This window comes from Grampus griseus (genome assembly GCF_964374135.1).
Source record: "Grampus griseus genome assembly, chromosome: 5".
NCBI classification, from domain to species: Eukaryota; Metazoa; Chordata; class Mammalia; order Artiodactyla; family Delphinidae; genus Grampus; species Grampus griseus.
In genome coordinates, this window is record NC_138998.1 from 76,021,291 (window position 1) to 76,046,393 (window position 25,103).

Sequence of the window (25,103 nt, forward strand, 5' to 3'; positions counted from 1 at the left end):
TTTGATACTGCTTATATACATTATCAGGCAAAGGGGACGGGAGAGAACTAAAAAAGGAAATACACAGAAGTTTCTCAAACATGCTGCATGTGAATGCCTTAGGCATGAAGCGCGGACTTATAACTCTTTTTTAGTAATTCCTCAGGCTTCATTCATTCCATTATTTACTCAGTAAACGTGTATTAGGTAACAAGCCTGTCAGAGGCTATAGACAGAGGTGAGCAAGGATCGATACGCCCTGGAAGAGCTTCGAAGACAAATTTGTAGACAAAACTTTGCAATTCAGCCTAAGAAGTACTGTTTCATTGTCACTCCAGAATGACTCTCCAACCTTCGCCACTAACTGCGAACCTTGTCAACCAGACCTCCTTCCCGACGCCAGACTCTCCACTGGTTCCCGGCTAACCGCTGGCGCTTCGCGAGAAGGACGGTTGGAAGACTACAACTCCCGGCAGCCTCTGCAGCAGAGTGGTGGAGAGGCGCGCGCAGGCGCGCGGGCCGCCCCGCGCGCAGGCGTACTGCGAACGCCGGCTGAGCTGGGTCTCGCTGTGCTGGGTGCGCGGCGGTGTCGGCGAGCGAGGCCTGGTGAGCACCGCCGAGGCGCGAGCTGGGTCTTCGAGGTTGTGTGCGGGAGAGGCACGGCAGGCGAGCGAGCGAGCCAGAGGCTCACCCCAGCAGTGGCACCGGGATCGGCTGCCTTGAGCTTGGTGAGTGCGGGGCCCCGGCGGCCCCCGGCCCCTCCCCCTCCCGCCGGGGACTCCGGCGGATCCGGTTGTGTGCGGGGGAGGCCCCGCGGTGAGGGCGGGCCGCCGGCAGTGCTCGAGCTCGGGTTCCTGGGCCTGGGCGCTTGCTGCGCGTCCGTGCGTCACGGGCCAGGCAGTCCCAACGGCCGCGCGGCCCGCTGAGAGGACGGTGGGGGTGGGGAGCATTGGTTCGCCATCGGGAACGCCGGTGGAGGCGAGGCGAGGCAGGGCGGGGCGGCGCGGCAGTGGAGCTGGAAGCAGCGTCGGGGACTGCGGGGCGCTGAGGCAGCGGGGCGGAGAGGAGGGAGTGCGGAGCCAGCGCCGCGGCCCGGCGCGAGCGAGCTGGGGGCGTGGGTGGGCCGCACGGAGTGCGGCGACTGAGGCAGGAAAGAGCAAGGGGTGGGGGGCGTGTAAAAATCCTAACCGAGGCCGGAGGGGACCGTCTCGGGAATTCACAAGTTACAGCCCGAGCCGGAGCCGGTGGTTTGGAAGTGGGGGGGGGGGGCGGGCGCGGTGCGGGTGGAGACAGACGGAGGACTGCAGTTTACAGATGTCATAACAACATGGGCCTGAAGCGTCTGACAGGGGTGTGGTAATTATAGGAATGACAGAACTTCGTCTGCACACAGCGTGTGTCAGTGGTGATGCAAGGGAAGCGGCGAGGTATTCGATTAAGCTCAAAATGGGAGGATGAAACTGAAGGATGACTGGAGTCTGGGAAGTCGTCATGAAGGAATGTTTTAGGTTTGAATGGAAGTATATGTAATGTTCCACTTTTAAGCTCACGATGTCAAAATAGTTAATTTTTTAAGGTTTAAATTCAGAATAAACAGTTGGGAGGTATTTTTTTCTAAAACATACTATTAAATAACGTTTCTACCTTTTTCAAGCCTTTTTTCGTTTAGTGAGCACTGCCTTAAAAACCCCTATTTCTTCGCAGTAGATGAGTGATTCCCCGCCCCGCCGCCGCCCCCCCCCCCCCGCACGTTGCTTCAAGGCTCATTCTTGACATTGTTTTTTTCTTAACTTGTTCTTGTGTTTGTGATATTTTGAAAGTAATTCACAAGCTAGTCCCCCTCCATTTTAAAGATTGAAGAGATGAAATTTTAACTTTTCAAAGCAAATGGAGAATGAACTCTATTGTACTTTTACTGAAGTAATTTATTCTTGGAAGGCACTTTTATGTGTAATACCGGATTTTAAGGTGGAGAACATGAGGAAAGGTAAAGGAATTAACATTTATTGAGCTCCTTTCCAGATATTGTGCTAAATACTTTTTGTACAGTAAAACGTTAATGCTTACAGTAACTCTGAAGTATGTTATTTTTTCCTTTTCTGCAGATTAAAGCTTCTAGGATCAGAGAAGTTAGGTAACTTACCTAAAGTGTTCCAGCTCTTGTTAGAACCAGCCTTAGAACCAGAATCACTGCTAATTTAGGAATTATTTCTCCTCTCCTTGCATACTTCTTGGTTGCGTTTTCTTTATTTGGTCCATTAATTCAGCGAATACTTGGAGTGTTCATAGGCCTTGAGACTGGGGATGTAGACATGATCAAGACACTGTTCTTTTTTTTTTAAACATCTTTGTTGGAATATAATTGCTTTACAATGGTGTGTTAGTTTCTGCTGTATAACAAAGTGAATCAGCTATACATATACATATATCCCCACGTCTCCTCCCTCTTGCATCTCTCTCCCACCCTCCCTATCCCACCCCTCTAGGTGGTCACAAAGCACCGAGCTGATCTCCCTGTGCTATGCAGCTGCTTCCCACTAGCGATCGTTTTTACATTTGGTAGTGTATATATGTCCATGCCACTCTCTCACTTCATCCCAGCTTACCCTTCCCCCTCCCCGGGTCCTCAAGTCCATTCTCTACGTCTGCATCTTTATTCCTGTCCTGCCTCTAGAAGACACTGTTCTTGTGTCATGGAATTTATAGTGTTGCAGGGAAGACTAACAAATAATGAGTAAAAATATTGACTGCATGACATTTTATCAGTCAAAATTGAGCAGAAACTGTAGCAAAGGAAGTTCAAATGGAATCAGACAACATAAGCCTTGAGGAGTTTACCTGTTGAATTAATGATAAAGTCTTGATGATTTATGATTTAGTGTTTTTAAGTCTTGTCAGATTGTTTCTAGAAGTATCTATGCTTTGTATAAAATCAACTGAGACTTTTGGCCATGCAAGTAAAGGTGACTGACATAGTGATGATAAAGATAATTCCCTGTTAATCTCTTTGTTTTAAGGTTTCTGTACTTTGCAAGGTATTCTGAATTCAGCCATAATAATGGAAGAAAACATTGGAAATGGTAAACAATTCAATTAGCTGACTGGGGGCTGACTTGCCTCTATTCTTGTTGCAGTGAGCAGGAGGTGGCCCCAGGATAGTGAGGTACCAGATAGGACCTTCATTAGGAAATTTTAAGTCCTTGCAGTGAAAGAGCAGGGATGAAGACTCGTGGAACGTACAGTTTTTTTTGTTTTTTTTTTTTGCGGTACGCGGGCCTCTCACTGTTGTGGCCTCTCCCGCTGCGGAGCACAGGCTCCGGATGCGCAGGCTCAGTGGCCATGGCTCACGGGCCCAGCCGCTCCGCGGCATGTGGGATCTTCCCAGACCTGGGCACGAACCCGTGCCCCCTGCATCGGCAGGCAGACTCTCAACCACTGCGCCACCAGGGAAGCCCCCCGTACAGTTTTTTGTTTGTTTGTTTGTTTTTAAAGATGATAACGACCCTACATGACAGACCTTAGTGACAAAATGGTTCTGATCTAGTGTAGTAGACTAATTGGGGCAGTTCTTGAAAGCAGGCAATAATCCAAAATGTGGATAATGGGGATAATCTCCTTCACATAACAAGAATAATGCTGCTCTTCATATACAAAGATAAGTCTGCTTACTCATCATGATTGATTTTTCAGCATGAGGAGGGATATGTGCTGAGTTGTCCATGAGTCTCTGTATTCTGTGACCAGCAAGGCAGCTTGGGGTCAAAATGGGGGTTTTTAGCTAGGGAGCAGAAAGACAAGCAAAAGGTACTAACATCTGTTGATGGCTCAAGCACTGCATCAGGTGTTTTCACTTAATTACCCTTGCAAACCCACTTTGAGAAGGTGGCTACAGGTACAGGATGGTTAGGTAACTTGCCCTACTTCACAGAATAAGTGAGGGAGCTGGTATTCAATCACAGGGCTATTTGTACTATGTTCACATCAATCATTAAAGCTTGATTTTTGTCTTGGTTTGCAGTGCAGTCTCCAGCAGAACAAACTAGATGCAGTTTGTTTAACATCATGAAATGATATTGTGAAGATCTGTTTTACTAAAAGCTGAAGGGCTATTGGAGTTCCTTGCTTTACTGCCATTAAAAAATACAATTTTTAAATTAAAATATTCTCTGAAAACAACTGTCCTGTCCTAGCCTCTGCACTTTAGAGGCCACCAATTTCCTTCTTTTAGCTGTTTCCTCTTTCATATTTATAAATAACTTCTATTGCTATTTCTTGATACAGCAGTTTTAGACATTATCTATTGACTTTCCTCCACATTTACACACTGCCTCTCCCATCCTTTTAATATAGTTATCACAGGTGTTTATTAAGTCAACGTTCAGTTATAACTATGTAAATGTTTATAGCTGAACCATGTAGTATATTGTGATATCATTTCTTCTCTTAACCAATTTTTGTTTTTCCAGGAGTAACACCTTTTTTTCCCACTTCCATTTCCGTGAGATAGCTGTCCTGGAACCTTCTGTTCTTTTAATGCAATCTGGACTGGTTACTTTCTAGGTATACTTCACAGCTGTTATCCTGGAACTCTTCTTTATGTCGCCCTTAAAATTCTCTTTGCCCTTCTCCTGTATTGGATCTCTTGTTTCCCATATTTTCTTAACTTACAGAGAAAGGGTACCTGGGAAGCGAAAACTTTCTGAGATCTTGCATGATTGAAAAAAATCTATATTCTACCTTAACATTTCATCAGTAATCTGGCTGGGTATAAAAACCTAGGCTTAAAAAGTTTGGAAGTCATAGCTCCATTGTTTTCTGCATTTTAATGTTGCTGTTGAAGTCCAGAGGTGTTCTTATTCTTCATTTGTATGTGACCTTCCCTGTCTTCTCCAATCTCCAGAAGCTTTTAGGGTATTATTTTTAACCCCTGAAATTCCATAATGTCCCTAGATTTGATTGTTTGTTTGTTTGTTTTCATTTAAGGTCACTTGATGGACCCTTACAAGCCGAGGATTTGTGTCCTTTAGTTTTGGGAAATTTATTTATTATTTATTATTATTATTGGGGCCTTAGGTAAAAAGAGTTTGAGTTAATTATGCTTCCCAGTTCTTGACACTATCATCAAACTATACAAGGTCCTTTAAATTTTTCTCTTTCATTTCTGAGCCCTACTTCCATTACCCTTTCTAGTAGGCACCCACTGCATTGTGGCTGATACATTCCTTGATTGTATGTGAATCATTGTGAAATATGTAGTGCGTTTTGTGTATTTAGTTTATATATTGTGCTATAGACCTTGTTCTGTTTCTTACTCTTTTTACTCAGCATTGTTTGGAGACCTTTCTGTTTCGTTGTGTGTACATATAGTTGCGTATAATGTAGAATTCCATAATGTGCATCTACCACATTTTACTTTTTATTCCCTAATCACTGACACCTGAGTTGCCTCTCTGGCATCACAAGTGCACTGTGGTAAATATACTGTTACTTGTACATCCTTGTGGACCTGTGTGAGAAGTTCTTTGGGATGTATGCCCAGGAGTGGGATTCCTGGGTCATAGAATAGGAGAACTAGTTTATGTGCCTGCTAGCAGTGAGGAGTTTTCTTGTTTGCCCACATCTTTGACAGTACTTGGTTTTATCCAACTTCTTAATTTTTGCTAGTCGGGTATAAAGTGGTATCTCATTGTTTTAATTTACATTCTCTGATAATTAATGAATTCGAGCATCTCTTGTATTCATTCAGGTTTTCCCTTTTGTTAATTGTCTGTTTTGTACTTTGTCTATCTTTCCTTTCCGTGCCCTGTCTTTTTTGTTTGTTTGTTTGTTTTGGCCGTGCTGTGCTGTGCAGCTTGCAGGATCTCAGTTCCCCGGCCCAGGGATTGAACCCAGGCCACAACAGTGAAAGCCCAGAATTCTAACCACTAGGCCACCAGGGAACTCCTGTCTTTTTTTTTTGGTTTGCAGGAGTTCCTTGTGGAGGTCTGTTGGTTTTAGGATTGGAAAATATCTTTTATAGGCCTGTCATCTTTCTGTTAGTTTTGTCCATGGTGTCTTTCATTGAATGAATACTCTAAATTTGATGCATTGTTTCTTTGATAATCTCTTTCTCATTTGATTTTTTGTCTGTCTTGGAATTTGTATTATTTGGGTCTTAGAATTCTTAGGTGGTTCTTTTAATTTTCTTTTCCTTCCTGTTTTCCATCACTTAGTCTTTTTGTTCTGTTTCCTGAGAGATTTCTTTAATGTTATCTTACAGCCCTTCTATTGAATTGTTAATTCCTATCCATATTTTAATTTCTTAGAGCTCATTCTTATGGTATCTTTATATTATTTTATAGACACTATAGTCTTCTTGAGGACAGTATTAATGATTTTTTTTTTTTTTTAAAGTTTTGTACCCCTCATTGCTCTGTTTCTTCGAAGTTCCTTTGTTTCCATTGCAGTCTTTCTCTGTAGAGGTTCTCCCTGGATGTCTGGTAAACTTACGGTTGTCCATTCCTATTTAAGAGTGAAGTGCTAAAAACTGAATTGGAAACTATAGGTGTGGCTTGTTAAAGGGTGGACAGGGTAGCTGTGGCCATTTATAGGGGGAGGGGACTCTCATAGTTCTTTTCTCTTGGGCTTGTCAATTTCCTTGAGAAAGAGAGCCTCCAACTAACACAACATTGTAAATCAACTATACTTCAATAAAATTAAAAAAAAAAAAAAGTAAAAGAGAGCCTCCAGTCTTGCCTGGAGGATACACACCTGGATGCCAAATTCTGAGAACTTGTCTTAGAAAAGAAGCTGGCGTTCTCACTGTTAATTGTGTTCATGTAATCCTATCTTTTGTATAGCACATCACCTACACTGGAGTCCCTCATTTTTAGAGTCTCTCTAGTTTAGTTTCTTCAGAGTAATGCTCTCAACATCCATAGGGGCTTGGGGATGGACTGTTGCCTGGCTGTGCACAATGGAGGAGGAAGTCTGAATGTGATGGCTGTTTTGTAGACTTTCAGCTAACCTGCTAGTTTTTAGTCCTGTTCCTCACTCTACATTCAGAGATGCCTGGGGTGGGGGGGCGGGGGCTCCTGTCTGTGAAGCTTCCTGCTTGTGGGCAGTGTGAATCAGCTTCTTTACAGGTGCTTAGGCTTCAGAGTTCTCCACTTCACTAGTAAAATATCATTAGACCATCTTTTTAAAAAATTGATTTATTTGGCTACGTCAGGTCTTAGTTGCGGCACATGGGATCTTCGTTGCAGCATGCGGGGATCTTCCCTTGCTGCGAGCGGGCTCCAGAACACACAGGCTCAGTAGTTGTGGCACGCGGGCTTAGTTTCCCTGCGGCATGTGGGATCTTAGTTCCCCAACCAGGGATCGAACCCATGTTCCCTGCATTGCACGATGGATTCTTAACCACTGGACCACCAGGGAAGTCCCAGGGCCATCTGTTTTAAGGCTTCTAAAAAGTTTTTGACATCTCATCTGTCACCTCTGATTCTCTCCTTTTGTGTTCTATCTTTGTAGTTCATCCTTTTTTTTAAAAAGATAATTTTGGTATAGATTAATCTACCAAATCCATCATTTTATTTCTTTACATGAACTCTTTATTTCTGGCCTGTTCATTCTTTCCATGGCATTTGAGTGTTGTACGCTCAGTACTTTGTTTAGTATTGAAGATTAAAATTAAATTTCTGAGCTTCGAGTTGTTAATATGTTTTGGGAGGAAAGCACATACATCCTGTAGGTGCTAAATCTTAATTTAAAACATTAAAACCCTTATAAGTGTACATGTAATAGATATATTAGATTCAGTAATGGATATGAATTGGATAAAGGCAAGTTTGCGCTCCCCCCCCATGAAGGAGTCCATTATGCCATTTTTGGGGAAAGATTTCTCTCAAAATATCCAGCTCTAAGGGGGAAGTAGTTTTTCCCTTTCATAAAGACCTGAAGTATTCAATTAGAACTTTGATGAAATAACAGCATGTTGAGTTGATAAAATTCTAGCCAAAAGTAAAGAAATTTAATGTTTTAGTTAGGCTGGGAAGCCTCATTGTAGTAAATATAATATATGCTTCCAGCTTTACTTTTTGAAAGTTTTTCTTATTGTATAAGTAGTATATTGCTTACTGTAGAAAATTTGGAAGAGAAAGAAGAATATTAATTTCCACTTAAGATTTTTATATTCTAAGTTATAAAATGTTTTAAAAAGTATAGAGAATAGTATAAATTGGGGTTTTGTTCCTACCACCCCGATTTGTCATGTGTTAATGTTCTGTTTTTCTTAATTCGCAGTATGTTATGATTATGTCCCATAGCCAAGCCCTCGTTTTGGAATTTTTAGGTTTACAGTTTTTCATTGTAAGTCATGCTGCTGTGAATATTCTTCTACATACTGCTGATTTTATTGCCTTTGTGTACATTCCAAAAGTGGAATTACTGAATCTTGGGGTGTGAATTCCCCAAATCTTTGGTAAATATTTTCCTTTAAATGTTTGGATATTGAGAATGTCTCTGGGGAACCTTGCATGTTGGGAACCTGTAGATACTGGAAGTGAGGTCAGAATTCAGGGTCAAAGGTTTTTAGTAAACATCTCAGTTGAAGAAGGTCTGAAGCTGGGACATGAAAGAAAGTAGGGATTTCTATTAGGTTAATGGAGTTAGCGCTGTGAGATGTAATCAGAGGTGAGCACCTACGAATCATATCTGTAGCATTGACTTCTCACAGAGGAGGCTTATTGCAGGGTTTTTCAAACCTTGCCTCCATTGAACGCAAGAATGTTGTCACTAAAATAAAGGTACTCTAATAATTTTACTGGGAAGAAATGGGTAGGATATTTTAAATGTCATTTTTCTTTCCTAATTTTTATTAAAATATTTTAAAGGGACCCACTGCTACTTGACTAGAAGTTAACAACAGATGAGTAATTAATATTTACAAATGGGAGAGCATGTACTCTGGGGTGCAGGCTCACACCTCTCCATTCTCTAATGAAAACATAGGTTCAAAAAACATTCGCAACTGAACTGAAAATTTTTTATACTTAAAATTCATTTATGCTTAAATTTATAAACCTGTAACTTGCTTTTTTTGTAGTCATACTTTCTTGTGGTCTTTGGTTTTTTTAGTATTAAATACACATCATGTTTTCTAATAGAATTATACTCAATTTATATGATGGAATTAATAAGTATACTAACATTTTATAGTGTTGAACAAAGAATACTGTGAATGTTAAATATTCACAATGGTTAGGGGCTTACTGACTGCTTGGATTGACTCAGCACACTGAATATATATACCAATATATATACTTGAATATAATAAAAACATAAAAAGATCTACACTCAGTGTGTTTTGGGAATAGATGAAAAATGAAAAGAGTATCAAAGCCAAGGGAACTTGTAGGACAAAGAAGTTCAGATTTGATCTAAGTAGTGCTAAAAACTCATTTTAGGTCCTTAGGCATTGAAGTTATATAGTGAAAAAGGTGTTGAGATAAATCTGAGAGCTGTGCAAAGGATGAATTGAAGAGCAAAGAGACTGAGGTTAAGGAAGGGTGGTTAGAGCTGTTGCAGTTATCTAGCTGTAGGATGACAGGGACCTGGATCAGACTGGTAGCAGTGTGAATAGATAGGAATAGATAAAATCACTCTGGATGGAATAATAAGCAAAATTTGATAATTTTAACTAAATAGACATGAAGGGGAAATTGGGAGATTTCATTTTGGAAGAGTAGAGTACACTTCTATTTTACCACCAGTTTTGCATCTTGTTTTTAACTTTATTGCTTTTTTGGCTTTATTTCCCTAGAAAACAAGAGGAAAATGGGGCATAATGGCTTTAATTTTAAAGGCTTCTGCTTCCTGAGAGAGTGAAAAGTTATTGACAATAACTTAAGTTTTTCAATTAATCACTTAGGTGATAATATCCTAAAAATATTTGCTTAGGATAAATATAATTTTCTCAATACTATTACATGTTTTTTTAAAATCATAAACCTCTATAGATTTTATTTCATTTGTTATCTAAGCTCTCTTCAATCCAACTGAAGCCTACATTTCAGCTGTATTTTGCATTATTTTCCAATAAAACTTTTGCTCTGCTATAGTGATTTTGAGTTGCATGCAGATGCATATCAGAATTCACTTGGGAGTCTTTAAAAGAAAAAACAACACTAGAGACCTCGTGTTTGCCTCAGACCTATTAATCAAACTCTTCGGAAGGACAGTTGAGGCGTCTTGTTTTTCAAAAAGCTCTCCCACTTGGCAAACATAATCTCTTTCCCCTGCTAAGAGGGGAACCCAGTCTCATTTATGAATATCAGAGAAGAAATCGTTGATTTTTTAAAAAAAAATATTGACTTTATTTGTTTGAGCAATTTTAGGTTCACAGTAAAATTGAGTGGAAACTACTGAATTCCCATCTACTCCCTACGCCTGTACACCCAGTGCCCCCACCATTGACATTTCCACCAGAGTGGTACATTTGTTATAATCCAACCAACACTGACACATCATTATCACCCAAAGCCCATAGTTTACATTTGGGTTCATTCTTGGAGTTGTACATTCATTCTGTGGGTTTTGACAAATGTATACTGACATGTATCGGCCATTATAGTCCAACAGAATAGTTTCACTGCCTCCAAAATCCTCTGTGCTCTGCTATTCATCCCTTAAACCCCTGGCAACCGCTGATCTTTTAACTCTCCATAGTTTTGCCTCTTCCAGAATGTCATAAAATTGGAATCATTTGACAAATACAATACCCACCCCTACCCCCAAAGAGGAGGGTATTTTATTAAATAATCAATCTTATGTGTGGATACTGATTTAGAAATTTTTAAGAAAACTAACAGAATTAAAAAGAATGATACACTATGACTATTAAAAAAAGTAAAGGCAGATAAGGACAACATAAGAAAAAAAATACAGGCCATTATCCTTGAGGAACACATATGCAAAAATCTCTACAGTGATATATCACCTCACACCAGTCAGAATGACCATCATCAAAAAATCTACAAACAAATGCTGAAGAGGGTGTGGAGAAAAGGAACCCCTCTTGCACTGTTGGTGGGAATGTAAATTGATACAGCCACTATGGAGAACAGTATGGAGGTTCCTTAAAAAACTAAAAATAGAACTACCATACGACCCAACAATCCCACTACTAGGCATATATGCTGAGAAAACCATAATTCAAAAAGAGTCATGTACCACAGTGTTCATTGCAGCTATATTTACAATAGCCAGGACTTGGAAGCAGCCTAAGTGTCCATCGACAGATGAATGGATAAAGAAGATGTGGCACATATATACAATGGAATATTACTCAGCCATAAAAAAAGGAAATTGAGTTATTTGTAGTGAGGTGGATGGACCTAGAGTCTGTCATACAGAGTGAAGTAAGTCAGAAAGAGAAAAACAGGGGTTTCCCTGGTGGTGCAGTGGTTGAGAGTCCGCCTGCCGATGCAGGGGACACGGGTTCGTGCTCCGGTCCGGGAAGATCCCACATGCTGCGGAGTGGCTGGGCCCATGAGCCATGGCTGCTGAGCCTGCGCGTCCGGAGCCTGTGCTCCGCAATGGGAGACGCCACAACAGTGAGAGGCCCGCGTACTGCAAAAAAAAAAAAAAAAAAAAAAAAAAAAAAGAAAGAGAAAAACAAATACCGTATGCTAACACATATATATGGAATCTTAAAAAAAAAAAATGGTCATGAAGAACCTAGGGGCAGGACAGGAATAAAGATACAGACCTACTAGAGAATGGACTTGAGGATATTGGGAGGGGGAAGAATAAGTTGGGACAAAGTGAGAGAGTGGCATGGACATACATACATTACCAAATGTAAAATAGATAGCTAGTGGGAAGCAGCCGCATAGCACAGGGAGATCAGCTCGGTGTTTTGTGACCACCTAGAGGGTTGGGATAGGGAGAGTGGGAGAGAAGGAGATGCAAGAGGGAAGAGATACAGGGATATATGTATATGTATAGCTGATTCACTTTGTTATAAAGTAGAAGCTAACACACCATTGTAAAGCAATTATATTCCAATAAAGATGTTGGAAAAAAAAAGAGTCATACGCAATGAGGCAAATGGGATTTATCCTTGGGGTACAAGGATGGCTCAACATATTCAAGTCAATAAATATGATACACTACACGAACAGAACGAAGGATAAATGTCATGAGTATCTCAATAGATGCAGAAAAAGCATCTGACAAAAATTCAACATCCTTTCATGATAAAAACTCTCATCAAATTAGGTGTAGTAGGAATGTATGTTAACATAATAAAGGCCATATCTGAGAAGCCCACAGGTCTTTTATCAAAAAGACAGAAGATAATAAATGCTGACAAAGATATGAAGAAAAGGGATCTCTTGTGTTCTGTTGGTGGGAATGTTAATTAGTGCAGTTTACTGTGGAAAACAGTATGAACTTTTGTCACATAATTAAAATTAGAACTGCTGTATGATACAGCTCTTCCACTTTTGGCTATATATCCAAAGGAAATCAGTTATCTCGTAGAGAGAGTTGCACTCCCATGTCATTGCAACATTATTCGCGATAAAACAAAGACAAGGAAATAATCTAAGTGTCTATAGATGGATGGAAGGGTAAAGAAAATGTGGCATAAATGTAAAATGGAATATTATTCAGCCATAGAAATATGAAAATCCTGCCTTTTTAACAGTATAAATAGACCTTAAAGTCATTATGGTAGGTGATAAATCAGACAGAGAAAAATACTGTATGATCTCATTTATATGTGGAACATAAAAGAGTTGAACTCACAGAAGCAAAGAGTAGAATGGTGGTTGCCAGAGACTGAGGGGGTAGGAAAACTGAGATGTGAAAAGGTACATACTTTCAGTTATAAAATGAGTAAGTTCTGGGGGTCTAATGTGCATCGTGGAGACTATAGCAAATAATACCGTATTATATATTTGAAGTTTTCTAAGAGAATATATTTTAAGTGTTCACACCACAAAAAAGAGAAGACTATGTGATGTCATAGATAATTTAAATAGCTTGATTATGGTAATCATTTCACAATGTATATGTATATCAAATCATCACATTATATACCTTAAATATGTACAGTTTTTATTTGTCCATTGTATTTGAATAAAGCTGGGAAAAACACAACAAAAATGGTGTTGATACACCTGAACATCCATATGCAAAAGACTGAAACTTGACCCAAACCTCACACCTTAAACAAAAATTAATTCAAAATAGATCGTAGATGTACATATAAAACGTTAAGGCCGTAAAACTTTTAGAGGAAGATGTAGGAGAAAATATTGATGACCTGAGATAGAAAAGAGTTTGCAGATGTGACACCCAAAGCATAAAAGATAAATAAAAATAATAAATTGGACTTTATCAAAGTTAAAATATTTAATTTGTGAAAGATATTATGAAGAGAATGACGAGGAAAGCTATAGGCTGCAAGAATATTTAAAAATCACTTATCTCACAATGTACTTATATTCAGAATATATAAGAGCTCTCAAAACTCACCAATAAGAAAACAATCAAAAAGTAGGCAAGGGCTTCCCTGGTGGCGCAGTGGTTGAGAGTGGTTGAGAGTCCAATTATATTGGCCATGAGCCATGGCCGCTGAGCCTGCACATCAGGAGCCTGTGCTCCGCAACGGGAGAGGCCACAAACAGTGAGAGGCCCGCGTACCGCAAAAAAAAAAAAGTAGGCAAAAGGATTGAACAAATGTTTAACCAAAGAAAATATATGGGTGACAAATAAGCACATAAAATGATGTTCATCATCATTAGCCATCAGCGAAATGGAAATTAAAGCCGCAAGATACCATTATACAAGCTGTTAGAACGGCTAAAATAAAAATATCAAATGCTGCTGAGGATGCAGAGAGACTGGAAATCCCATGCATTACTGGTAGAAATGCAAAAGAGTATAGACAATCTGAAAACAATTTGGCAGGTTTTTTAAAAAAATCAGTTTAAAACATATATTTGCCATATGGCTCAGGCATGCCACTCCTGCTTAGGCTATGATAATTCATCTTCATACAGCAACCTGGACATCAATGTTTATATCTTCTCTACTTATGATCTCCTAAAAAAGGGAGTAACCTAATGTGATCAACAAACTGAGGTCCATCTCTACGATAGAAAACTATTTTGCAATAAAAGGGAATAGATTATTAACATGAGACAACTTGGCATTTTTCTAAGGGAAAGAAGTCAGTCTCAAAAAGTTATATACTGTATGATTCCATTAGTATGATGATCTCAAAAAGACAAAGCTGTAGTGATGGAAAAAAGATCCATGGTTGCTGGGAGTTAGAGGTTGGGGAGAGTGTGACTACAAAATTATATCACAAGGGAGTTTTCTGAGGTGATGGAACAGTTGTATCTTGGTTATGGTGATGGCTGAACAAATTTATACATGTGTTAAATTTATAGAACTGTATACAAAACAAGTCAATTTTAATGTATGTTAAATAAAATTTAAATTAGTGTAAAAAAAAGATAACTAACAATTAAAAAGAATGATACACTGTGACCAAGTGTGTTTATTCCAAGAGTCAAAAATCATTGACTATTAAGAAGTGTATTGGGGCTTCCCTGGTGGCACAGTGGTTGAGAGTCCGCCTGCTGATGCAGGGGACACAGGTTCGTGCCCCGGGTCAGGAAGATCCCACATGCCGTGGAGCGGCTGGGCCCATGAGCCATGGCCACTGAGCCTGCGTGTCCTGAGCCTGCGTGTCTGGAGCCTGTGCTCCACAACAGGAGAGGCCACAACAGCGAGAGGCCCGCATGCTGGGAAAAAAAAAAAAAAGTGTATTAATATATCACCATATTTAATATGTCAAAGGGGATAAACAGTGACCGTTTTAATAACTGCCAAAAGGCATTTGATCTAATTCAACACACATTTCAGTTTTTAAAACTTCAAAAAAATAGATATGGATGGGTGGTACTTAGATGTGATTTAAAAATATATATATATCTCAATACTATGACACGACTGGAGCTATAATAAATTGGTGATAGGAATGCGTGATGTTACAGCCACTTTGGAAAACAGTTGGACAATTTCTTGTAAAGTTAAACATGTACTTACTCTATGACCCAGCAGTTTCACTCTTAGGTTTTTACCCAAGAAAAATGAAATCATTTATCTAAACAAATGCCATATGTGAATGTTTATAGTAGCTTATTCATAATCACCCAAAACTGCAAACTAGATGTCCATCATCTGGTAAATAGATAAACAAATTGTGGAATACAATGGAATACAATTCAGCAATGAAAGGAATCAATTACTGATAAATGCAACAGTATGGAGGACTCTCAAATTAGTTAATACTGAGTAAAAGAAGCCACACACAGAAAGCTACCTGTTGTATGGCTCCATTTGTTTGACATTCTGGAGAATGCAAAATTATAGGGACCGATTGCCTGGGATTGGGGCAAGTGGATTTACTAGAAAGGGACCTGACAGAATTTTTTGTAGTGAGGAAAATGTCTATCTTAATTGTTGTGATATGTACTTAAATGGCAAATTTTACTCTATGTAAATTATACCCCAGTAAACATGACCCTTTGAAAAATCCCCACTATAGAGTGTCAGCTAAAGTATCAGAAACAGAATTCAGTAGCTGATTTAATTCAGTGGCTGGCTTTAAAAAATTAGCATATAGTAATGAATAATTTTCCTATAAAAAAACAGTAGCCAGTTAGAATATAATGGAAGGAAGCATCACATTTATCATTGTAACAAAAGAGATAAATGGAAATACATGTTTAATTTCTGACCAAGAAGATAGAGTATTGTAAAGATGTTTGCTTAATCTGTGAATTGAATGCTATCTGAATATCAAAGGTTTTCTTTTTCCCCCCTCTTAAGACTGAAAGGATTATCTGGACCAAGGGTTCTCATTTTCTTTTGGTCTCAGAACTTTACATTTATTGAGGACCCTGAAAAACCTTTATGTTACTGTGTATCTGCAAAATTACTGCATTAGAAATAAAAACAAAATTTTAAAACACAGGAATACACAGCAAACATCCCATTAGGCACCAGACTGATGCCATCACATTACCACGCCTCTGAAAAACTTATGAGTGAAAATGAAAGAAGCATATAACTAAGAGTATTATGAAAATAGTGTTCATGAGAAGCATTTTTTTCACATATCACATTGTCAAATGTCAAAAATTTTGATTCAGTCGTGGGTTAGTGATGGTGATGGGGAACTGTTAACACTCATATTCACTGGTACATTGATGCAATATTTTAGAGGGAACTTTGACAATATCAAAATTTTAAGTGAACATATTTTTTTTAACATCTTTATTGGGGTATAATTGCTTTACAATGGTGTGTTTCCGCTTTATAACAAAGTGAATCAGAAGTGAACATATTTTTGACCTTGAGGTTCCACTGTTTAGAATTCATTCATGGATACAATTGCAAAATATGTACAAATACATGAAAAAGTATTGGTTACAGCGTTATTTTTGACAGAAAATTGGAGTCAAGCTTAATTGTCAGTTATGTGTAGGGTCTAGTTATTATGCTACAACAATTAATTACTATATTGTTAAAAATGATAAAGCTTTATAGGCGTTAGTATGGAAAGTTGTCAAAAGTTGAAGCAAAGTGCAGAACGGTGTATAGAATTGTTCTGTCAGTATACAGTAATAACCAAAAGGGTGTGTATGTGCTTGTATAACCACTTCTTGAAAGGATATACAGAGAACTTGATGGTGGTTACCTTTAGAAACAATGGGGGAAGTACACTTTCATTTTTCTTTTTATACCCTTCCATACTGTTTGGATTTCTTTTTTTGTTGAAATGTTTTGAAATTCAAAGGCACAAGTGCACTGTATGAATGGTAGGTAGAAATTATTAGAATGCTGGAGTCATTTGTGATTTCTTGGATACTGAAATCTAACCAAACAAGAAAGAAAAAGAAAACCAAGAGGCCTTTGCATTTCTCTTGTTACCTACCTCTTTTAAAGAACAGTTTCTCTAATCAAACATGACTTACTACTGTTCTCATCAGTTGTTCTTTCTAACGTCTGTGCCTTTATTTTGTACTCTTCGTGGGTCTTTTGTACTGTTTCGTGGGTACTTTTGTACTGTTTTTTGTACTTTTGTACTGTTTTTTGTACTTCGTGGGTCTTTTGTACTGTTTTGTGGGTCTTTTGTATTGTTTCGTGGTCTTTCTCTTTTAGCCTCAACTGATGATTCCTATCTATCCCTCACAACCTAGCTGAAACACCATCTTCTCTATGAAGCCACCCCTGATCAGTTTTGTCAGACAGGATCTTTTTTTGAACCTTTAGAGCTATTTATAGCCATTTCGTCACTACACAAATATCAGGTATGATCTATATATGGGCCAGACAGTGGAAGTATGCTTTCATATGTTATTTCTCTTTACCATATAAGGTATTATCTCCATAGTGCAAATAAGAGAAACCAAGATTCACAGAAGTTTAGTACCTTCCCTACATCTTGGTGCTAAGAAGTAAATTTGAAAATCGGGCTTCAAGGCCAGACATCTTCTCTGGACTTGCTTCTTACATCACTTTAATAAAAAGCAAATGAATAATTAATTTTTGTGTGACCATTTCTTTCCTTCTAGAGTTTTTGTAGTTTAAAAAATTTTTTGAAATAATTTAAAGCTTACAGAAGAAATGTACAAAGCCCTCCTGTTTACCTTTCATCCACATTCCCCAATTGTTCATTTTACCTTTTGCTCCATTTGCTTTATCATTTCTTCTCTCTGTATATGTGTACTATGTTCCCACCATTGCCTTTCCTTAACTGCTTGCCCTTCCAGCTCCATGTTGAATCTAGGCTTCCAATTATTTAAGTCTGATTGGTTTTGGTCTTGTTAAACTTTATCCAGGTCTTGCCCTGTTACTATACTACTATACCTTTAACCTGAAACTTCATTGCAACACTGTTGCTGTTATGCTATATTGTGGTATTTCAGAACCAAAATGCTGCCTGCCTCAGGAATACAACTCTTCTCTGTGTCATTTCTCAGCACCATTAGTTATGATTCCTTCAGAATTATTTGCAAATTCTCATCTGCATTGCACCAATCTTTCAGTCCAATCTGACAAAATACCACTGGGTATATGTATTAGTCTACTTGAGCTGCCATTAAAAAGTACCACAGATTGGGTGATTTAAACAACAGAAGTTCATTTTCTCATGGTTCTGGAGGCTTGAAGTCCAAGATCAAGGTTCCAGCAGGGTTGGCTTCCAGTGAGGCCTCTCTTCCTGACCTGCACGTGACCACCTTCTGTTTCCTCACGTGGCTTTTTCTCTGAGCACATGGCGGTGGGGCGGTGGGGGGCAGTGGGTGTAGATAGAGATCTCTGGTGTCTCTTCTTCTGATAAGGACACCAGTCCTATTGGATTAGGGCCCCATCCTTATGACCTCATTTAACCTTAATTATCTGTGAGCCTCCTGAATCCTTACCTATGAGAATAATAATTCTTGCCCTGTAGGGTTGTTTTTTGTTTGTTTTTAAGAGATTCAGGTAAAATAGGTGATGTGACACAGCACAGTATAAATCAATGATTCTCAAACCAGGCTTGCATCAAAGTCATCTTCTTAAAAATAACTGTTTCTTTGACTTCCAGTCTGATAGCATAAGAGCCCTGCAGATCTGCTCCCTAGTACAACTGAGGAAAACTATTAAGAAACAACTATTTAGAGCTTTGGAAATGGTCCTAGGGTATACAGTAAATGTGGAGCAAAGGTTTTCTTTCTGGGAGAAGCAGGATGAGGATTTCTCATCCTGCCCCCAGCTGCCTGCTGTTATGGCTAAGTTTTGGGAAAATGTGTTGGAGAGGTAGGGGGCTACTGTCCAGTCGCCACTTGTGGAACAGAGGCTCTACCTTGGTAACAGAGTTGCTGAGCATACTAGAGAACAGATCACCTTTTCCCTGTCTTATAAGATGGTAGATCCATGTCAGGAGAGACAAGCTGAGAAGACCTCAGGTTGCTACCTATCCCCCACAAAATACTCAGTTGCTAAATGTGTTGTCACTCAGAAGAGTGTGCTGTTGTCCACACCTTCATCTTGAGAGCCCTGGTTCAGAGATTTTGCTTGGGGGTAGGGGTGAGAAGCAAGTCATGAAACAGCTCCTAATCTCTTCCTCAAGGCACGGACTTCATTTGCAGTAGAGCTGGAGAAGTTCAAACCTAAGGCTACTTTCAGAAACAGTGGAGATTGTGGTGAAAGGCACTTGGGAGATTTGTAGATTCAAAAAGATCCAGGCTAAACTGCAGGCCATTGAGCTTGCAGCAAGAAACTGGGATAAGAGACAGCTGGAAGGAGGCTTCCTGGGGACAGAGTTAATGTCAAACACTGACCTGAAACTGCTCCTTCTAAGGAGCCTGAATTTGATTGGATTCCTCTGCAGAGCAATTTATGCCTGAAGCCGTTTAAATCAGTAGAGCAATCAACTGGCAGTTAGTGGAGGTTAATAGCTGGGAGTAGTCAGGGAAAGTGAGTCCTGACAGATTACTGTATGGCAAGATGACTGTGGGCATATCTAGGTTATGTCCCCCTGAGGACCAGCATCAGAGGCTTAACAGTGCAGGGGGCTGGGTGTGGGGTGGGATAGTAGACTTCTTTAAAATAAAACAGCAAGTTACTAAACAAGCAAATAAAAATATAAAACCTCATGGGTGGGGGAGTATACCTAGAGTTGCTACAGAGTATTATATAAGATGTTGAGTTCCCAATAAAAAGGTAAAAGATGTGCAAACAAAAACAAAACCCAGGAAAGTATGGCTAATACACTGGAAAAAGCAGACAACAGAAACTGCCTGTGAAAGAGAACAGATGTTGGATTTAACAGACATAGACTTTGAAGTACCCATTATGAATATGTTCAAAGAACCAAAGGAAACCTTCATTAAAGAAGTAAAGGAAGGTATGATGACAACTAATATCAAATAGAGACAATCAAGAGATAGAAATTCTAAAGAAGAACCAAATGGAAATTCTGGAGTTGAAAAGTAACATAACTAATGAAAAATTAGTTATAGGGGCTCAATAGTAGATTTGAACTGGTGGAAGAATGAATTAGCAAACTTGCCAATAGATTGATAGAAATCCAACGAAGGGAGAGAAAAAAATGAATAAAATTGAAAAGAGCCTCAGAGAAATGTGGGGTAACCTTTTTTTTTTTTTTACATCTTTATTGGAGTATAATTGCTTTACAATGGTGTGTTAGTTTCTGCTTTATAACAGAGTGAATCAGTTATACATATACATATGTTCCCATATCTCTTATGTCTTGCGTCTCCCTCCCTCCCACCCTCCCTATCCCAGCCCTCCAGGCAGTCACAAAGCACGGAGCTGATCTCCCTGTGCTATGCGGCTGCTTCCCACTAGCTATCTACCTTACGTTTGGTAGTGTATATATGTCCATGCCTCTCTCTCGCTTTGTCACAGCTTAATTAAGTGTACCATGGTATACATGAGAGTACTAGAGGAAGAGGGGAGAAGAAAAGCGGAAAAAGTATTCAAGGAGATAAAGGCTGAAAATTTCTCAAATTTATTGAAAAACACTGACCTACATATACATCCAAAGAGCCAAAAGAACTTCAAGTAGGATTAATGTAAGAAAATCTGCAAATGGACATATCAGTGTGAAAATGTTGAAAATCAAAGACAAGGAGAGAATCTTCTGAGCAGCAAGAGAGAAACAGCCAATTACTTACAGCCGACTTCTTATCAGAAACAATGGAGTCCGGAAGGTGGTAGAATAATATTGGGTTGGCCAAAAAGTTCCTTCTGTTTTTAAGTAAAAATAAAGGACACATTTTTCATTTTTACCAAGAGCTTTATTGAACAACGTATGCACCGTTTTGTTCCACTACCTTCTCCCATTTTTCAGGCAACTTCATAATTCCATCTTCCTAAAACTTTTTACCTTTTTGAGCAAAGAACTGTTCCAGGTGCCTTTTACAGTCTTCCAGGGATTGAAATTTTTTCCATTAAGACAATTTTGTAAAGACAAAAATAAATGGAAATCCGAAGGTGCAATGTCTGGTGAATACAGCAGATGAATCAAAACTTCCCAGCCAAGCTGTAACATTTTTTGCCTGGTCATCAAAGAAACATGTGGTCTTGCATTATCCTGATAGAAGATTATGAGTTTTCTGTTAACTAATTCTGGATGCCTTTTCATCAAGTGCTGCTTTCAGTTGGTCTAACTGGGAGCAGTACTTGTTGGAATTAATCATTTGCTTTTCTGGAAGAAGCTCATAATAGAGGATTCCCTTCCAGTCCCACCATATACGTAACATCAGCTTCTTTGGATGAAGACTGGCCTTTGGTGTGGTTGTTGGTGGTTCATTTCGCTTGCCCCATGATCTCGTCCATTCCACATTATTGTAAATATCCACTTTTCATCACCTGTCACAATTTGTTTTAAAATAGTGTGTTTCCGTTACGTTTAAGTAGAGAATCACATGCAGAAATACTGTCAAGAAGGTCTTCTTCGCTTAACTTACTGGAACCCAAACATCAAAGTGATTAACAACCAAGCTGGTGCAAATGATTTTTAACGCTTGATTTGGATATTTTGAGTATGTCGGCTGTCTCCCGTGTGGTATAACGTTGATTGTTGTCAATTAATGTCTTGTTTTGATCTCAACTTCAACTGGTCTACCCGACTGTGGAGCATCATCCAGCGAGAAATCTCCAGCACGAAACTTCACAAACCACTTTTGACACGTTCGATCAGTCACAGCACCTTCTCCATACACTGCACAAATCGTTTTTTTGCGTTTCAGTTGCGTTTTTACCTTTCTTGAAATAATAAAGCATAATATGCTGAAAATGTTGCTTTTTTCCCTCCATCTTCAGTATTAAAATGGCTACACAAAAATTCACCAACTTTGATAAGTTTTTTTTTAATGCACGCTGATATGACAGCTGTCACAATATAATCTTAACAAAATTGTTTCGAATGAAGTTAAAGACAACTAAGCGCTACTAGAGCCAGCGTACAGAAAAAACCAATGAACCTTTTGGCCAACCCAATATATTCCAAGTACTCAGAGACAAATACTGTTAACGCCAATTTTTTTATATCCAGCAAAGCTGTCCTTTAAAAATGAAGGTAAAATACTTTGCAGGTAACAAAAACTGAGAGACTTTGTTACTAGCAGACTTGCCTTGCAAGATGGCTAAGGGAAGTTTTTTAGGCTGAAAGCAAGTGACCGCAGATGGTAATTTCAATCCGCATGAACAAAAAGCACCAGTAAAGGTAATGATGTAATTTTAAAAGAGAGTGTATAACCACATATATTTTTCTCCTTTGTTCTTAAAACTGATTTAAAAAGCAGTTGTGTAAAATAATGTATATACAGTAAGTTCCCTACATACGAATGAGTTCTGTTTCAAGAGCATGTTCGTAAGTCCAGTTTGTTCATCGGTCCAACAAAGTTAGCCTAGGTACCCAACTAACAATCAGCTATATAGTACTGTACTGTAATAGGCTTATAATACTTTTCACACAAGTAATACATAAAAAAACAAAAAAAGAAAACATTTTTAGTCTTACAGTACAGTACCTTGAAAAGTACCATAGCACAATACCACAGCTGGCATACAGGGGCTGGCATTGAGTGAACAGGCAGGAAGAGTTACTGACTGGAGGAGGGAGAGGAGATGGGAAATGGTAGAGCTGAAGGATCATCAGCAATAGGGGAAGGAGGGCAAGCTGCAATTTCACTCACACCTGACGTTGATGGCACAAGTTCTGATTCCTTGCTGGATTCAATTCTATCTTCCCTCTTGAAAAAACGACCCAGTGATGTCTGGATAGCTCTTTTTTTTCTCATCATAGGTGACATGGTAGCACTGGATTGCATTCTGAACAGCTGCTGCAACCTTCGTGTACTGTTCTACATTTGGGTGATGTGCCTCAAAAACTAACTGCCTCCTCAAATAAGGAAATGCCCTCGCCGTTTCCTGCATCATGAATCTCTTCAATTCTTCAGTTACTTTTTCTTCCTCTTGTTGCTCCACTCTCTCAATATTTTTACTTTTGTTTCCATTGTTATTGCTTGGCGCTTCTTAGTGGTACCAGCTACATTACTGCTGCTTTTATGCTTGCTTCTGGACATCCTGGGCTTGAAATAAAGATACTGTACTACTGTACTGTATGCAGTACTCTACAGTAAAGTATATAAAAGCACAACCACTTGTAGAGGATGCATACACGTGACAATTTACACCAGACACATGAACTAGCTTACATGATTAGACATGCAAACGCACGTTCACATCTTTGAAAGTTTGCAACTTGAAAATTTGTGTGTAGGGGACTTGCCGTAATGAATTCTTGGGCCTATAGAAATGTAATGTATTTGAAATGTATCTGCTAATAACAGCTCAGGAGGTGAGTGGGAGCAAAACTATCTTAAGCTAAGGAAGTAACTGTGTAGATGATAAAGTAATAATTATAACTGTGTTGTTGGATTACATTAACATGTATAACAACAGTATAATAAAATGGGGGGAAGGAAATAGAATTATATAGCATAACATTTCTATATCTCATTGGAATTAAGCTAGTGTAAGTCTGAAGCTGATTCTCAGTGAAAGTGTATGGTAAGCCCTTGAGCAACTACTGGGGGGAAGAAAACTAAAAAAATACGGTGAAAAAATCACTAAAGAAATTTAAGTGCTTCATTAGAAAATCAATGCAAAGAAAGCAGTAAAAGAGTAATAAAGGAATGAAAGACATGAGACAGAAAATGAAAAATGGAAAAGCAGTCATCACTCCAACTATATCAGTAATAACACTAAATATGAATTGATTAAACAGTCTAATTAAAAAGGCAGAAATTGTGAGGCTGAATCCAACTATATGCTCTCTATAAGAGACATACTTTATTTATTTATTTATGGTTGGCTGTGTCACAATGTGGGATCTTAGTTCCCTGACCGGAGATTGAACCCGTGCCCCCTGCAGTGGAAGCGCAGAGTCCTAACCACTGGACTGCCAGGGAATTCCCTGAGACATACTTTAAGTTTAAAGATACAAATACACTGAAAGTATAAGGATGGGAAAAGATAAACAAGTAGCAACCACAAGGAAGCTGGAGTGGCTATACTAATATCAGAAAAATTAGACTTTAAAACAAAAAAGGTTACTAGTTTTGAAAGAAGCAAAACTATCTCTGGCAGGGCTTCCCTGGTGGCACAGTGGTTGGGAGTCTGCCTGCTAATGCAGGGGACATGGGTTCGAGCCCTGGTCTGGGAGGATCCCATATGCCGTGAAGCGGCTAGGCCCGTGAGCCACAACTGCTGAGCCTGCACGTCTGGAGCCTGTGCTCTGCAACGGGAGAGGCCACGATAGTGAGAGGCCCGTGCACCACGATGAAGAGTGGTCCCCGCTTGCCACAACTAAAGAAAGCCCTTGCACAGAAACTAAGACCCAGCACAGCAAAAATAAATAAATAAATTACTAAACTCCTACCCCCAACATCTTCTTAAAAAAACAAACAAACAAACAAAAACTATCTATGGCAGATGACGTGATCTTGTATGTAGAAAATCCTAAAGAATGCACTAATAAAATAGCATTAATAAACAAGTTCAGTTCAGCAAGGTTGCAGGATACAAAAATCAATTATAAAAATCGATTGTATTTATATGGATTTGTCATGAACAATCCAAAAGTGAAATTAAGAAAATAATTCCATTTACAATAGCATTAAAAAATACTTAGGGGCTTCTCTGGTGGCGCAGTGGTTGAGAGTCCGCCTGCCGATGCAGGGGACATGGGTTCGTGCCCCGGTCCGGAAAGATCCCACATGCCTGGGCCCGTGAGCCATGGCCGCTGAGCCTGCGCGTCCGGAGCCTGTTCTCCGCAACGGGAGAGGCCACAACAGTGAGAGGCCCGCGTATCGCAAAAAAAAACAAAAACAAAAAACTTAGGAGTAAATTTAACGAAAGAAGTGTGGAACACTCTGCAAACTACAAAACATTGTCGAAAGAAATTAAAGATCTAAGTAAAAAAAAAATTGCGTTCATGGGTTGGAAGATTTAACATTTAAGGTGGCAATACTCCCCAAATTGATCTA

At 39.2% G+C, this 25,103-nt stretch overlaps 1 protein-coding gene across 1 annotated transcript in view; it reads left to right on the forward strand.

Moving 5' to 3' along the window:
• The first annotated feature begins 531 nt into the window (after positions 1-531).
• Positions 532-25,103, forward strand: part of KPNA1 (karyopherin subunit alpha 1) — a 75,243-nt gene continuing 50,671 nt past the window's right edge. The window contains exon 1 of the mRNA XM_082655459.1: positions 532-707. The gene's annotated coding sequence lies outside the window, so the exon portion shown is untranslated. The remainder of the gene's footprint in view (positions 708-25,103) is intronic.